General features: G+C 38.4%; 1 long non-coding RNA gene across 1 annotated transcript in view; it reads left to right on the plus strand.

Moving 5' to 3' along the window:
• The first annotated feature begins 10173 nt into the window (after positions 1-10173).
• LOC134733308 (uncharacterized) overlaps positions 10174-17540 on the plus strand; it is a 29056-nt gene continuing 21689 nt past the window's right edge. Inside the window, exon 1 of the long non-coding RNA XR_010116791.1 lies at positions 10174-10242. This is a non-coding gene — a long non-coding RNA (uncharacterized lncRNA). The remainder of the gene's footprint in view (positions 10243-17540) is intronic.

Here is a 17540-nt window from a genome sequence, read left to right on the forward strand (position 1 = left end):
TCCCAGATAAGGAAACCAAGGCTTACAATATTAAACTAATATTCTCCACTGTCATAAATCTAATTAGGGGTGGACAATGCCAGATTTTCTGGCTTCAAATCCAGTTAACTTGCCACTGAACTAAGCTATGTCCCAAATACTTTGAAATGCAAGGAAAATGTATTGGTTAACTAAAATCAATCTATTAAATTGGGTCTCAGATAAAGCCTAATTTCTATAGAGGAAGTTTTATTGTTAAAGGTATAGGAGATATCCAAATACTAACTTTTTTGCAATTATTAGTCATAAGAAGAGAAAAGTTTAGGGAACTCAAACCGGATCCACCGACAGAATCTCCAAGATTAGTTAACATAATATTCACAAAAGCACCTTCTTTGATAACCACAAAGATTCAAATTACAACTTTCTCCATTTAACAGAGTCAAACTTTTTGGAATGTAATTCTTGGAGACAAAAACCTTCTTTATATATTTCCCTCTTGTCCACCTGTAACACCCAGCAAATAAGGGTAAAGCTATTCTAGAGTTAAAGAAAAATGAAAAGTATAGATTTATAGAGAAACCTGTTTTCATATGGCATTTTTCCTTCTCTCCAGGTGCTAAAGGGGGTCTCAGAGTAGTGTTCAACACTTAGATTAGAACTTTTTCCTTAAAACCAATTAGAAAATTATTTCTGAATGGCTAGACCAGACTTCCTAAACTTTTAGCAGAGCCTAATTGCAATGTCATATATAGAGTGACAAGAAATGCATAAAAATCTCATCCTCCTAAAATGTATCAAGGGATGTTTTATTATTCAATGGCTCCAGGAAAGTATATGACACAACCATGAGCCAAACACTAGTTTTAGCACTCTACATATATTAGCTCATTTAATCCTCATAATAGCCCAAGAGGTAGATATGACTCTCATCTACAGTAATATTAGGAAAAAGAATAAATGATTTTTAAAAAGCCATAATTCAAACCCTGATTGTCTAGCTCTAGAGCCCACGCACTTTATCCCTAAACTACACACCTTCTCACTCTGCTTCACCCAGTAATAGCTGCCCAATTACAGGATAACAATAAGAACATTTTGCTTGTTTTTTTTAAAAAAGATTCTTCAATCCTAAATCATAAGTATTCAAGTTTCTGAGTCAAAATTTGACATTCAAACATTCTTAATTGCACCAGCAGACCCTGAGACAATGGTTCAAGAGTCCGTAGTTTATTTCAGAGGTGGTCCCAGGAAACGTGGGTTAAGGGAGTAGACAGTGAGACAGAGAAGGGCCAGAAGTCAACAAAAGGTTTGCTATCAATCGAGTTAGCACTGGGGAACTCTAGATCAGCACAGCTGAGGTGAGGGATCTGGGGTTTTATCCACCGATTCCCATCAGTCATTTGTTGAGAGCTTATCCCAGGGGATGTAATTCCTCGCACTTCTGACCTGCCCCATGCTCTGGCCGGGCAGTCTCAGGCAAAGCATTTGGAAGTCATGCAAGCATGCACAGAAATGGTGAAGGGATATGGATGGGGTACTGGCTGGCCATAGAGCTGGCCACAGCCAGCACATGAAGAAACGTTTCAGGTACTATCGGGTTTTCTTGTTCCAATACGCAGTGATCGATCCAATCATTTAAAACCATATGTGCTTGTCAAATGAAATAATTTTTTATTAATCTTCTGTCCATAGTATTTAGTAATTCATTATTTTCAACCAAGATTTACTGTAATTGTGAATCTAGGTTGGATGCTGGGGGCAAAGATTAAAATATAAATTAAAGACAATCTCAAGCAAGACCTACAAATTACTACCCATAAAAGCAAAAACTGATAAAACAGACTACATTAAAATAAGACCTTCTGTTCATTTAGAAATAGCATAAGGAAAGAAAAGACAAGCTAGGAAAGATATTTAAAAATATATATAATTAACTAAGGATTAGTATCCAGAATATTAATGTTATTAATAATATTTAATATTAATATAGTTAATATATTATTAACTAAATATTAGTATCCAGAATATATTAGTATCCAGAATACTTCTAAAATAAATAAGACTAAAACAAAAACTCAAAGTTAAAATAGGCCATAGACATAAAGAGGATTTCACTAAATAGGAAACACAAAAGGTCCACAAACATGTGAAATCAAATACAAATTAAGGCTATAATAAGATAGTATTTTACATCTCCTAGATTGGCAAATAGGGTAATACCAAGTGGCATAAATATGTGAAGAATGCAGAAACTCTTGCACATTGCTGGTGTGTGTGTAAATTGGCACAATTACTTCCAAACAATATTGTAGTATCTTGTGATATATCCCTGACATGCCAATTCCAGTCTTGTATGTACATACTAGAAGACATGTTTGAGGCTGTTCTTGTCCACATTCCTTATATGAAAAATTGCAAACCCAAAAGATACATCCACAAGAAAATGAATAAATAAACGGTGGTAGAGTCACAGAATGAAATATTATACAACAGTGCAAATGAATAACATGGGTGAATCTTGGAAACAAAATATTGCATGTAGAAAAGCAAGACCCAGGAAAAAATTTCTAACTCAAAAACAAGCAAAGCCAAACAATGTATTGTTTGGTAATACATACATAAGCAATAAAACCATTTTTTAAAGTAGAAGAATGATTAAAGTTCAGAGGAGGGCTTACTTCTAGAGTAAGGCAGAAGAATGAAATAGGGAAAATGCACATAGAGAGATAAAATAATTTGGTTGTGTTCCACTTCCTGAGTTAGGCAGTGAGTTCACAAGTGTTCATTTTATTTTTATATTCCATTACTTCTACATACATCATATATATTATGTTTAATATGTATATATATATTCTTTTCAATATATCAAGAATTATATAATAAAATAATAATAATTAAGAAAATTTTGCTTGGCTGTACACAGCTCACAATCCTGTTGGGAAGCCTTCTTGTTGAAATGCTAAATGCTTTAAAAGAGAATCAAAAAAGAGGGGTTGTGGAGCCCATGCTGGGGCCAAGGAAGGTTTCACGAAGGAAGCCTTGGAAGATGAGTAAAATTTGCCAAGTAGAGGTCCAAGAAAAGCATTCCAGGCAGGGGAAACCCAATGAGCAAGGGATTGAAGGAAGATGGAAGGCTGTTGGCATGTAAGGTGCTAGAAGGGTTGGGGATGGGGTGGGAGGAGGGAGTGGGGTTGGGGTGGGGAAAGATGACACTCAAAATAGTTTGCAATTGAGTGAATTGACAAGGTTTGGATTATTTTATGTCAAGTTGCAATTGTCACACTTGTAATGAGACCTGTTACCGTGGCTCATCTTTTTAGGGATAAACCATATGCCCTCCAAAGCTTCTGAAGGAAACTTCTCTCTCCCCTTCATACTGGTGATGTTGGGAGGGGGAGATGAGAAATTAAACACAACTAGCCCCTTCTCTCCACCAGTTTAGACAGCTCACCCCAGACCCATGAGTCAAGTAATCACCTCTGGATATGAAGAGAGATTCATGTTGGGTGGTCTACCAAGGATTAAATGCCAGGATCGTTGAGAAAATTTCATCTCATTAAAGGCACAGAGGCCAACTGATCCTCCTATCTGCAGAGCTGACCATACCTTAGGTGCACAATTAATTTCCCAAATAGCTTAAATAATCTAGAGGAGCAGAAACCGCACTGACATGAGGAATACAGATAACAATGAGTCTAATAATCCTGGACATTGCTCTGGGCAGCCTGGGTAGACACACGTGCAGCCATTTCCCAAGCTGGCTGATGTGACAGCTCAGCCTGAGCTGAGTGGACAGAGTCCACGGCTCTCCAGGAGAAATTGACGCCATTGGTGCCTTGGACGGAACCTTCATCTCTAAAGCAGCACAACCAAGATATTCACGTTTCTGTGCTGTATGACAAAGATTTTGTACCAAATTAAAAATTTTACAATAATAATAATTTCTATCACCAAACAATACTTTGAGTGTATATAGCAACTTAAATATTTGAATCATACCCATTTTTAAAACTCTGAACCAGTACAAGCCTGTTAGCACATTCACTGACATATACTAGTAAGCATATGTCCTTTTCGCCAAACCCAAGAATTGTATATTTATCAAAAAATAGAAAGACCTATAGGAGACAGAAGAGTGTTCATTTTACATTTCCTTAGCAAATTTGAGATGTACAACATCTCAAATCTCAGATAACACCATGGTATTACATGCACGTAGAAACACTTTAGTTGTTACAATGGACTTGTCTGCAATTATGTCAAATATGCATAAAATTTTTGGCAGATGGGAATATCAGAAATAAAAGATGCTTTTTTTTTTAGCTGTGTTACACTTCTTCTTCTCTTCTTTTTTTTTTTTTTTAAAAAAAAAAAAAAAAAAAAAAAAAAAAAAAAAAGAGGTCTTGCTCTGTCACCCAGGCTGGAGTGCAGTGGTGCAATCTCAGCACACTGCAACCTCCACCTCCCGGGTTCAAGTGATTCTCCTGCCCCGGCCTCCTGAGTAGCTAGGATTACAGGCACCCACCACCACACCTGGTTAATGTTTTGTTTTGTTTTGTTTTGAGATGGAGTCTCTCTCTGTTGCCCAGGCCGGAGTGCAGTGGCACAATCTCAGCTCATTGCAACGTCCACCTCCCAGGTTCAAGCAATTTTCCTATCTCAGCCTCCCGAGTAGCTGGGATTACAGGCACGTGCCACCACACCCAGCTAATTTTTGTATTTTTAGTAGAGACAGGGTTTCACCATTTTGGCCATGAGGGTCTCAGACTCTTGACCTCAGGTGATCCACCCACCTCAGCCTCCAAAAGTGCTGGGATTACATGCATGAGCCACCATATCCAGCCAATTTTTGTATTTTTAGTAGAGAGAGAGTTTCACTATGTTGGCCAGGCTATAGTGCAGTGACATGATCTTGGCTCACTGCAACCTCCACCTCCCAGGTTCACGCAATTCTCCTGCCTGAGCCTCCTAAGGACCTGGGACTACAGGCGTGCACCACCATGCCCAGCTAATTTTTGTATTTTTAGTAGAGACGGGGTTTCACCATGTTGTCCAGGCTGGTCTCGAACTCCTGACCTCAGATGATCTGCCTACCTCAGCCTCCCAAAGTGCTGGGATCAGGGTGTAAGCCACCTTGCCCAGGCTTGTGTCACACTTCTTATGAGTAACTTCTATATGAATCAGAAAGTTTTAATATTCTGCTTTTATGTTCTAGTAAGCACAGAAAACATAAGAGGTTTCTAGTAACAAGATAAAAATATCCATAGTGACTAGGCAGGTAAGCATCCCAATTAGGTGGGTATACTAATGTAATCTCTTCCATGCCAGGAAAGGAAGCTTCAGATGTTTCATGTCAAAGAATCACATATTAAGGAGATTGTAGAGACAATGAACCACTAACTTAGTGGAAGAATAAAGACATCAAAAGAGGCAAACAGGCAAAACAAGTAAATGAGAAGAGTTTTCTAAAAGTGAGGCTACTGCAGATGAAGGCACAGAAACAGTTTTTGTGGTCTTTTTTCTACTACTGGACTCAAGGTTCCCCACGACTTTGGAAACACCACCATCGATGAGGTTTTCACATTTTTTTCTATTTACAGTTTTTGACCCTGAATACAGAATTGGTCAAATGGAGTAGTATCTTTATGGCCCTAATACATTGCTTTGTATTACAGCCATTTGAGTGGAGGTCTGTATTCTTTTCAACACTTCCACAGAACGTAGTCCAGTGTCTAATATTCAGTAGGTGCTCAGTAACTGTCTGCTGAATTTCAGTGAATAAACCCCTTGAAAGAGGAGTTATTCCACCACAGCGTCAAAAAAAAAAAAATTCACAATGAGTTTATAAAGATTACGTTTTCTACTCATAATATTTGAAAGTATCTACCAGAACTGGGATTTCTCTCCTTCCAATCTGCTTTGAAATTTATTGGTATCCCATGGAAAAGAATATATTGCAAATGGAAATTCCAGTGGGGTCTCTTCCCTGTGAGCAGGCTCCTTGACTCTCTTCCAAATGCCACCATCAAAGATTCCATTCATGCCCCTCACATTAGGTCCCTTCATTACCCTCACTCAGTCATAAAATATTTATGGTGTAACTATTGTGGTGTTTAAGGCGCTGCACTACTCTCTGTGGGGCGAAAAGAAGGGGGAAGAGATGTAGCCCCAATCTCCCCCCAGACCTATTGTGATCTATGAAATAGGTTTGCATTAAATACCCACGTTTATATTGTAATATCTTTGCCCATCTTAGGAACCAATCACAGTGTTAAGAAGCAGGGAAACAAAACAAAAAACAGAATGCCTTCTCTATCTGCCCTCAAACAGTTAAGGCTTTAACTTGTCTTCTGTTCTCATCATTCCATGAAAAGCCCTTCTCTGACTTTGCCAACAGCCTCCATCTTATCCAATCCCATGGCATTTATTTTATTCTTCATTATCCTGTTTGAACAGGCTCATCTCCTCTCAATACTCTTCTGCTGTTTGCCACCGACAGTGCTGGGTCTGATGCTTGCCCTGCTCATCTGAAAACCCAGCAGAGCTCAATTTGGGCTTTTATTTTAGCAATCCCTCCCTGAGGAGCAGAGGGAAAAGTCCAGCTACTCTGAACAACTGCTTCAGTTCTCTCTGAGGACAGAAGAGGACTCTCAGCACTAGATAATTAGCTCTGGCTCCTCCACTCTCTTGAGGTCTGTGAGCCCTTTTCACATTAAATCCCACTAAATAGAGAATTTCTTATAATCCCCATATTTTCATCCCCAAACTCACTCTTTCATAAGTTTCTCGTAACTGCATCACAGGGCTCTTTCTTCGTACTGATAGCAGATAACTTTGGAAACATGTTTAAGTTATCCTTTGCCCTGTCTCTCTTACTGTCTACTTCCAAATCTTTTTCAGAGTTCTTGAAGTATCACTTTGATCTTGTCACCTACTCTCAAATCTTATAAGGACTCTCAGTTCTCACATCAAGGAAGATACCTGAAAGCCTTTACCAGATGTGTCACGACGTAGCCCATCCTTCTTGTCACAGATTTCTAGACACTCCCCATCAAACTTTCATGAGCAACACTGATATGGTTTGGCTGTATCCCCACCCAAATCTCCACTTGAATTGTATCTCCCAGAATTCCCACGCATTGTCCGAGAAACCCAGGGGGAGGTAATTGAATCATGGGGGTGGTCCTTCCCGTGCTATTCTCGTGATAGTGAATAAGTCTCACGAGATCTGATGGGTTTATCGGGGTTTCCATTTTTGCCTCTTCCTCATTTTCTCTTGCTGCCACCATGTAAGATGTGCCTTTCACCCCCTGCCATGATTCTGAGGTCTCCCCAGTCATGTGGAACTGTAAGCTCAATTAAACCTTTTTTTCTTCCCAGTCTCGGGTATGTCTTTATCAGCAGCATGAAAACAAGTAAATTGGTACCAGTAGAATGGGGTGTTGCTGAAAAAGATACCCAATAATGTGGAAGTGACTTTGGAACTGGGTAACAGGCAGAGGTTGGAACAGTTTGGAGGGCTCAGAAGAAGACAGGAAATGTAGGAAAGCTTGGAACCTCCTAGAGACTTGTTGAATGGCTTTGATAAAAATGCTGATAGTGATATGAACAATAAGATCCAGACTGAGGTGGTCTCAGATGGAGATGAGGAACTTGTTGGAAATTGGAGCAAAGGTGACTCTATGTTTTAGCAAAGAGACTGGAGGCATTTTGCCCCTGCCCTAGAGATTTGTGGAACTTTGAACTTGAGAGAGATGATTTAGGGTATCTGGCAGAAAAAATTTCTAAGCAGAAAAGCATTCAAGAGGTGACTTGGGTACTGTTAAAAGCATTCCATTTTAAAAGGTAAACAGAGTGTAAAAGTCCAGAAAATTTGCAGCCTGATGATGCAGTAGAAAAGAAAAACCCATTTTTTGAGGAGAAACTCAAGCCAACTGCAGAAATTTGCATAAGTAACAAGACCATGGGGAAAATGTAACCAGGCCATGTCAGAGACCTACATGGCAGCCCCTCCCATCACAGGCCTGGAGGCTCAGGAGGAAAAAGTGGTTTTGTGGGTGGGCCCCGGGTCCCCAGGCTGTTTGCAGTCTAGGAATTTGGTGCCCTGTGTCCAAGCCACTCCAGCCATGGCTGAAAGGGACAAACAGAGCTTGGGCTGTGGCTTCAGAGGGTGGAAGCCCTAAGTCTTGGCAGCTTCCACGTGGCATTGAGCTTGTGAGTGCACAGAAGTTACGAATTGAGGTTTGGGAACCTCTGCCTAGATTTTAGAAGATGTATGGAAATGCCTGGATGCCCAGGCAAAAGTTTGCTGCAGGGGCGGGGCCCTCATGGAGAACCTCTGCTAGGGCAGTGCAGTAGGGAAACGTGGGGTCACAGCCCCCACACAGTGTCCCCACTGGGACACTGTCTAGTGGAGCTGTGAGAAGAGGACCACCATCCTCCTGACCCCAGAATGGTAGATCCACCGACAACTTGCCCTGTGCACCTGGAAAAGCTGCAGACAATCAGTGCCAGCCCATAAAAGCAGTCAAGAGAGAGGCTCTACCCTGCAAAGCCACAGGAGCAGAGCTGCCCAAAACCATGGGAACCCCCTCTTGCATCAGTGTAACCTGGATGTGAGACCTGGATTCAAAGGAGATCATTTTGGAGCTTTAAATTTGACTACCCCACTGGATTTTGGACTTGCATGGGCCCTGTAACCCCTTTGTTTTGGCCAGTTTCTCCCATTTGGAATGGCTGTGTTTACCTAATACCTGTACCGCCATTGTGTCTAGGAAGTAACTAGGTTGTTTTGATTTTACAGGCTCATAGGTGGAAGGGAATTGCCTTGTTTCAGATGAGACTTTGGACTGTGGACTTTTGGGTTAATGCTGAAATGAGTTAAGACTTTGGGGGACCGTTGAGAAGGCATGATTGGTTTTGAAATGTGAGGACATGAGATTTGGAGGGGCCATGGGTGGAATGATATGGTTTGGCTGTGTCCCCACCCAAATCTCAACTTGAATTGGATCTCTTAGAATTCCCACATGTTGTGGGAGGGACCCAGGGGGAGGTAATTGAATCATGGGGCTATTCTCATGAATGATCTCATGATCACACACCTGGTGTCAGAACCAAGATTTGAACCCAAGTCTGCCTGATTCAAAAGCCCATGCTCCTAATGACTATGCAGTGCTACTGCCCTCATCCCTATCAGGATGGCTCGTTCAGGGGTGCACCAAGCTTTAGGCACTCCCTGCACATGCCACTGTGGTTCACTAAGTGGAAAATTAATTAACAGTTACTGAATTTTCAGTTATTTTTTTCAGTATAATTTTGTCAACAAATAAATACTTACAGGTCTAAGAATTTTTTATGTTATGAAAAGGGATCATTATAAAATATTGAAATCCAACTCCTTCATTTTACCTACAATCTAGAAGATTCTACGTTAGTTAAAGTCTTCCTCATCCTTGAGATGTAAAGGAAATTGCTCTGAACCACCCAGTTTCTTGACCCCTCATGAAGATGTCTACAATTCCCAAGGGTGGAAGAATTAAGTCTTATTGGTGCCCTCTGCCACCCATACCCTAGAGTTCTCCTGCTCCACCTCCATCTTCTCCTATAAAAATGCACCTTCTCATTCAGTAGCTAGAAGGCGGCCAGGCAAAGCAGGCGTTTTGTAAATTTTAGTTGATTGGGGGAGGGAACTGATGAATAATGCAGGATGTGGGGCTCTGTAGGTTAAGATCACAAGAAGAGGTGGATGGTTATCTACTATCTCCCCCCACTGAGAATTTTTCTGACTCTGAGTTTGAGATGTCCAAAGAAAGGCTGAATCACACCTTTCTCATTGATTCTTATGTTTACAAAGTACCTTTATAAAGTGTCTACTGTGTTCCAGGTACCATGTTAATTTCTAGAAGTAAAAATGTCGACTCTGTCACTGTCTTCAAGGAATCCATAGTGGGAAGCAGAGCACACAAACAGATGTTTACAGCACAACATGATGAGTGGTTTATTACATACAAAGTATTCAGGAAACAACTAAGAGGAAGAAACCATCTCAACCTGGAAAGACTGGAAAGGCTACACACCAGAGCTCAAATTTGAAATACATCTCGAACGAGGATTTGGCCATGCCAAGACAGTTGAGTGGAAGGAAGTACATTCTAGGCAGAGAAAAAACACAAATGTGACCTACAAATGAAAGATTAGTGAGTAACTCTGCATAGCTGGAATATAGGCATAAAAGAGGAGGCAAGATATGAAGCTGAAATGGTATGTCGGAAGTATATTATTTAAACCCTCGTTTGTGGTGCTAAATGGCTGGGCAACTAGGAGTCATGGTGTGATCAGATCTGTAGTTTGGAAATTTAACTGGAAACTGCTGTGGATGAGAGCTAGGAGAGGGGAGAAATTAGAAGCTATTACAGTGATGATGGTGACCAATGGCGAGGTGATCTTTAGGTCATCACTGGAACCTGACCTACAGTAGACAGTCAAAAAATATTTTCATGTAATTGAATTTGTCTCATGAGCTCCTTGATCTAATATACTGAGCAACTAGCCTTGCTACCATATCTTATAAAATGCCACTCATGTTATACACCATGAGAATGCTTAGGTGCCTGACCAGGATTTTAAGAAGATATAGAACTAACTTAGTATTTATTTATAGGTCACCCATCACATGCTAAGCATCTTCTATACATTATCTCATTTGTACCACACAACAATCCTTCAAGATAGTGTTTTCACCATTTTACACAGGAGTAAAATGATGTTCAGAGTAACTAATAAATAAATTTATCCAACTAGAGGTAAAGCCAGATTTTTAATTCAGTGTACATCTAACTTCAAAGGAACCTGTAAATTTGGGATATTATGGCAAGAGAGGTACTGGTAAAGCCACATTCTCTTTAATCAAATATTTTAGAATAGCATCCACAGGAGTGTGCATGTGAGACCCCTGGCCTGGAAAGAGGAGTTTGCATCCTGTTTTCCTTTTTCACTACACATGGCAGCAAACCATAGTGATTCAGACATTGTCATAACACATTGCATAATTCCAATGAAGCATTCACATCTCAACTACTCTTGGTTATTTCCAATTCCATAATAAATGAAAGAGATCAACTGTTCGGTGGTTTGAGGAGGGTGGAAAATCATTTAATTCTGAAGTACCATTAAATATTTAATACTATTATAAGGAGGTAATGTCACTTTCCATAATACATTTGGCTTCAGGTACACTGGAATCCAGACTTTGACACCTCCATACCATGATAAATTTTTGATCCTGAAATTTTATTTGAAATCACATCTCCAAAATCTCCTTTAGCCAATCTACCAGGAGTAGTATCTGTCAACAGAGAGAACATCATACAAAGACCTTAAAGTTTTAAAAGCAAAGCCAAATGAAGCTCAATCAAGAAAGGTCTTTTCTTTCTTTAAGGTGAGAGATGGAGCACAAATGAAGCATACCATGGTAAATAGGAACTGTGCTCACTTGCAGTCATGCACTATAGCCATTAAGCCTTAAGGTCTTAAGGTACTAAGCAATGCATATGATAAATTTCTCAAAAACATCCCAGCCATAACATAGTTCTTGCTGATTGCTCATTTACCCATAATGCATGCTGTCATAGCAAAGCCTGACAAATGATAGAGAAAGCTCAGGTTATTTTTTACACTGACTGCCAAGCCCCTCACCTCAGATTATTCATTTATTAGGGCAATCACTGAGGTCTGGGTACTTAATATTGTTTTCACCAAATATGAAAATGATCTACTTGCCTATTCTTTAGTTCCTCCTAGGGCAAGCCATTTATCATCAGCTCAGGATAAATGACTGCTTCATTATAGCTATAATTTATGAGGTGTTAGAAGTAAAGAGCCACGCCTAGAGACTTAAAGCTTTAATATGGATTAAAATAAGATAATCAATCAAGCTAATACAAATTTTCCCTCAGCATTATTTCTTGTTTTGAAATAGCTTAATAATTTGGTGGGGTGGCGGTAAGCTATGCTGAATATCCCATTATCCAACAACATGCATGTATGTCTGAGACAATATGTAAAGAAATATAGGATGTGATACCATCAGAAAAAAAGAAATACAATGAAACCATCAACTGTGATTGGCTGAAATCCTCACTTTCCTTAATGGTGTCAAACTGGAGACCAAAGAGGTACAAAGCAGGTGTAAACTTGGGTAGCATATTCCCTCTAATTCTTTTTCCTCTGTAAGAATATTGTAGAAAGATTGCTGCTGTTTTATTTTTCCTTATTCTCTCCACAACAAAGAAACACTGGGGAGAAAAGTTATATCCCAATAACATGTCAACAATTTTGCTTTCTTTTATGTCTGAAGGTTTCACAACTCATAATTTGGACAAGAGCAGCTTCTTACTCTGTCTAGGGAATAAAGAATATTTCCCTCTAAAATGGCATTACGGACTTTAAAGAAATTTTTTCTGGTTTGCATCTCAATTTTATAGTTATTAGGCTATGCCAGAACAAATATTATTTCTGAAATATGTGTCATGCTCAAGACACTAACATAAACCTATTTGGCAACTTGAGTAAAAAGCTTTGAAGACTGTACGGGAAGTTCACAATTTAATACTTTAAACACACAGCACCAGGAAGAAAATCACCACAAGAATTAACAAATAAGCAGTCTAAAGCCAAAGACTCCAAGGTGCTAATTAAAAAAGCTTCCAAAAGTTCTTGTTATTTTTTTTAAGGCCATGTTCCTTGCAGGTGAGACAAATAGGCCCCTGCTGCCTCCAGGCAAATCTTGAAGGAAACTTCCAGCAAGGCCTGGTGACTGGAAACTACTCAGCCTTGAAATTAACATCCCTAGGAAAAACCTTTTCCTCTCCCTCTAGACAACAGCAGCTTACATCTTCAGGACAAAATGAAAAAAAAAAAAATGATGACAAAAAAAGAGGCCAGAGAAGACAGTTGGAGTAGTCACGCTGTGTTCTCTTGAAGGGAGCCTTCATTTTTTACCTCAGAGAGAGAGCGTGAAAACACACAGATCCCGACAATGGATTTAGTCAACGTGGCCAGTATCCCTACTTCCTTACACATACATACCACTGAGTTTACCTTTAAAAAGTAAAAGCAGATACTTTCACAAAAGCTGTGCATCAGGAGCTGTTATTACAAACGAGGCCAAGACTCTGCATAAGAAGAAAAGGATCTTACACAAGTTCATAATGGGAACCGAATGCAAAAGCCATATAATTATAATCTAGAGTATGGCAACCTATGATATAAAATATTTCCACTTAGTGTAACTGTTTTCCATTCAATATTATTTCCAGCAATAAAAGCCTCTGGAATATCACTCAGACTGGTTCAAGTTAAATTCCAATCTAGATCTTTGTTAGCTAAAGGACATTTTTTTAATCCAGTCATCTTCTCCACCCTACGTATAATTCAACAACAGCCCTTCAACAGGGATAAAACAATTTAAGCTCTGAAGTTGTCCTATGCATGTGTGTGTGAGATTTTCATGCCCTATGTATTTGGACTGAAAATACTTCTCTCTCTCTGTCTCTCTCTCTCTCTCATTTAGACCTTAGTTAAGACGATGAAAAAAAAAAAAAGCAAAATGTGATATTCAGAAGTGCACAAAATCTTATTTCCAATTTAAAAAGTATTCTGTAAAAAAAAGTCTTACACATAAAAAGAACTCTACTTGTAAAAATGTATAGGAATATGTACTATGAAAATATTAACCATCTTAGCTGTGAAGAGGTTCCAGTGGTTATAAAGAGAAGGGAAAGTAGATAGAAAGCTCTGGCTTGGCTGTTGGGTCTTTGGTTTGCTTGTTACATGTTTACCTGTTTATTCAACACTACATATATCTCCAGGTACTCCACCGTCCATGTCATCAACTTTGGAAAATGTCCCATTCTTTCTTATGCCTATTTCTAACAAGTTCCAGATAGTGAGGGAAAATATTCTAGGTCTCAGTGAGCAATGTTATAAATTATATTTTGTATGCTACACTTTAGAGAGATGTCTTTAGTGTATTATACCATTGATGATTCTTGTAATTTTATTTCTATGTAATTATTTTTGTGATTTTTATTTCTATGTAAAATACAGTTTACACAAAATTTCTATCACTTAGTGAGACATTCATAATTACATACAAATAAGAATTACAGAAGACATTAAAAATATTTTCATAATAGATGTGGAAAAAAGCTATCCTGTGAGCATGTTTAAAATAGACATGGTTTGCTTTAAACTGAGGCATAAAGCCCCACCACTAACTGATAATTTAAAGCACAAAGATGGGGAACGGTTTTTCCCCTTCTGCTTGTCTGTTTATCTGATGAAATGTTCAAATAATTCCTCTTCTCAAAGTACTAGTCTCTAGTAATGCTTTTTTATATATGTGTTCCCTCAAGGTAGTCCTTCCCAAATAATAGCCATCGATTTTAAAAAAAACTTTGAATGGATCAAATCTTCCAATAGACATCAATCAATATTCTCAGATGCTTTGGTAAGCCAGGTCATCACTACTCATGGCCGCATGCCCAACTACGGCTTGGTAGACTGGCAGAGCAAAGCTGGTTTCTTTGAAAGGCCAAGTGACAGAAGTCAAGCTTGAGCCTGCTTAGGAAACACAGGCCTTTTCCTTATTTGTAGGACAAAAATGATTGTTAAAAATTTTTTAATTCAGTAAGTTAACATTTTAAAAATGAAATAAGTTAACATATGGGAAATCCATTGGTAAACTGAAATGCACTACATAAACCTATGATGGAGCAATGTTGATAATATTATTTCTGTTAATTATATTATGCATCTTCCTGCATGAGTCAATCAGAATTTAGAAGATATTTACATTGTATTGGAATTTGTTGGTTCAGTTCTAGGAATGCAAACTCAGCATCTACCACGTAAAGGAACACAGTACTAGACACAAAGGGGACATGTATCATGGATGTCGAGTCCCTGCTTTCTAGTAGCTCACGGTTTCAAACAACTAAAATGCAGTTCTGTGCTGGCTTCAGAGGGGCCAGGTTTCCCACAAGACCTAGAATTGACCAATAGCTGACCACACATACTTGCCATATATTTATTGAATGAGTGAGTGAATGAATGAATACCTAATTTGGCTAACCCTGGGTATCATCCTTATTTTCATCATCTACTAAAAATTAGATTTGAATATTTCTATTTTTCTGTAAGGTTTGAAAATAACAAAAAAAAATTTCAATAAGCTAGGCATGAGAAAAAGCAATGGCAGCTACATATTTTTCCATAGCTTTCATTCCCTAATCACTTCTTGCATAGTTACGCACAGACTCTTAACTGCTGGCTTTTTAGGGGAAATTTCTCAAATGCAAACAAATATATTTCACCAAATAAAATCCTGACATGAATGGAATGAGAAATAGTAACTTAGATGTAAACTGCTAAGTTACCAATTAGCTTCTTAAAACAATTGAAAGTCACAGAGAGCCCTCAATATACAGAGGTGGTTAATTAATTAACATTAGATGTGATTAATAATGAGTCTCATTTAATAGCAAATATCTGCCTGCAATGGCTGCATGACAGAACAAAAAGCCTTCAGAGAGCAAGCAACTATATTTATCCTGATTGTGTTTGGGATTTTAACATGTTTTGTGCAGGCTGACAAATGGCCTATTAATTATCTAATGTTGTCTGACAACAACAGCTTGATAAAGATGTATGTTTTTGAATCGCTGGATGGAAACTGCTGGAGAAGAGCCCCAGAGGGGCTTTGCTGTCCTAAAACTGGGCTCCTAGCCACAATGACAGTGGCAAGACAAAGCCCTATCTCCCGCCACAGCCTTCGCAGATAAAATATGGCTTGGCATTAGGGACATTTTTTTTTCTTTCAGAAAACTGCTTCTGCAATATCTGATTAGGAAAAGGAGGAGTAGGTCTTTACTAAATTGGGGTTAAGGCATAATCAATATCATATATGGAGTGTCTGGCCTATTCTGCATAAACACGGGCACTTCATATTATTAAGGAGTCTATAATGCCGAGGAAGCATATGGCAGGACACTGCAGCTCTCTCTATTCTTTTTATTTAGAAGTTTATCTTCCAACCTGTTTGACAGCTGCTCCTAAGTGGTTTCACAGTGCCAAACTATTTTTATGATTGTTTGATGTTTTATTCTCCCATTTCAGTTAATGAGATAGGATCCCACAATGGCCATAATTCAGGGCTGTCAGAACTAAAAAGCATGCTTGTGGCAAGAGAGCCTGATGGTAAATAAGGCTAAAAGCAATGGATAATAAAAAAAACTCTGTTATCAGAGTCGCCTTTGCAATCAAAACTTGTTGGGGTCAGAGCCTTCCTTTCTTTGTGTGGCTTCTGGGTATTCCCAGCCCTGTGCAAGGTCCCTGTCCACCCTCCTCCATCACCCATTTTGACTCTACAAACAAGTCCTCATTTCTTTGGAAAGGCTCATGAGGAATAATATTAACTAAGAAATGTTAGAAGGTCTTAAAGATATCGAGTGCTATATTCTAATTAAAGGGCTTGTGCATCATTTACAGTGCCAAGCGAGTAATTTGTCATACACTGTTAGAGAGAAATTGTTCAACAAATAACCTTTACAAGAGTCTTGAGAACAGCTTCATAATTGAAATCCCTAATGGTTTTGCTGGGAACTTTTATTAAGGTTTGGAGGATTTTTTTCTTTTCCTCTCCCTTAAGAGTTTTTAGAAACTTATGACGGTAATGCAGCAACTTTCTTTCAGAAAAAAAAAAAAAAAAGCCCTTTCTTAGTTATATTTACAACTGCCATAAGCATTAACAAGGCCATTTCTGCTAAGAATCAAAAGTACAGTGTTTTCCAGAAGAAAATGTGAAGTTTACTTTGTGTCTTTTATTTTATTTTCATTATTCCTAATGGAGAAAGCTTTAAGACAGATGAAGATACCTAAATTTAGAATTATTTTTATCTTACACTAAAGTTCAGGATCTTTATTTTGGTGTAACACTATCCTTGAAAATGTAATTTTAAAAAATTCAAAGTCACTACTAGATTGAGTCTGTCACATAAATTATTATTCAAAAGTTTAAAAACTGAAAAGTGACCACTTTCTCAAACAATATTTCTTTCTTCTTATTACATATTTAAAATAATGGGCCTTCATAGGCAGAAAATAGCATGGCAAAAAACTCAAAAAATAATAAGTCCCATAACTAATTATAAAGCCTGACATGCCTCATACAGAAATACTCCCTGATGACTACCAAAGATTGGCTGCTTTATAAATATTTAATGCTTGCCAGTAACCCCAGTTTTTATCTCACATCTAAGACTAAACCATTTGTCTCCTCTTACAATCAGCCATGTCTATGCGGTGTCATCATGTCTGAGCAAGTTTGACTTACTACATGTTTTCCAGGATATAAAACTCAGGACATGACACATCTTCATGTGAATGTAACAATTACACAATCTAAGAAGGATGGGGAAAAAAAGAATTTAAATAGGCTAAGTGTCATTATAAGGTTAACTCCAGAGAACTCAAGTCAGAAAAACTGAACATCAGAAAGT

The sequence above is a fragment of the Symphalangus syndactylus genome, chromosome 17 (assembly GCF_028878055.3).
Source record: "Symphalangus syndactylus isolate Jambi chromosome 17, NHGRI_mSymSyn1-v2.1_pri, whole genome shotgun sequence".
Taxonomy (NCBI): domain Eukaryota; kingdom Metazoa; phylum Chordata; class Mammalia; order Primates; family Hylobatidae; genus Symphalangus; species Symphalangus syndactylus.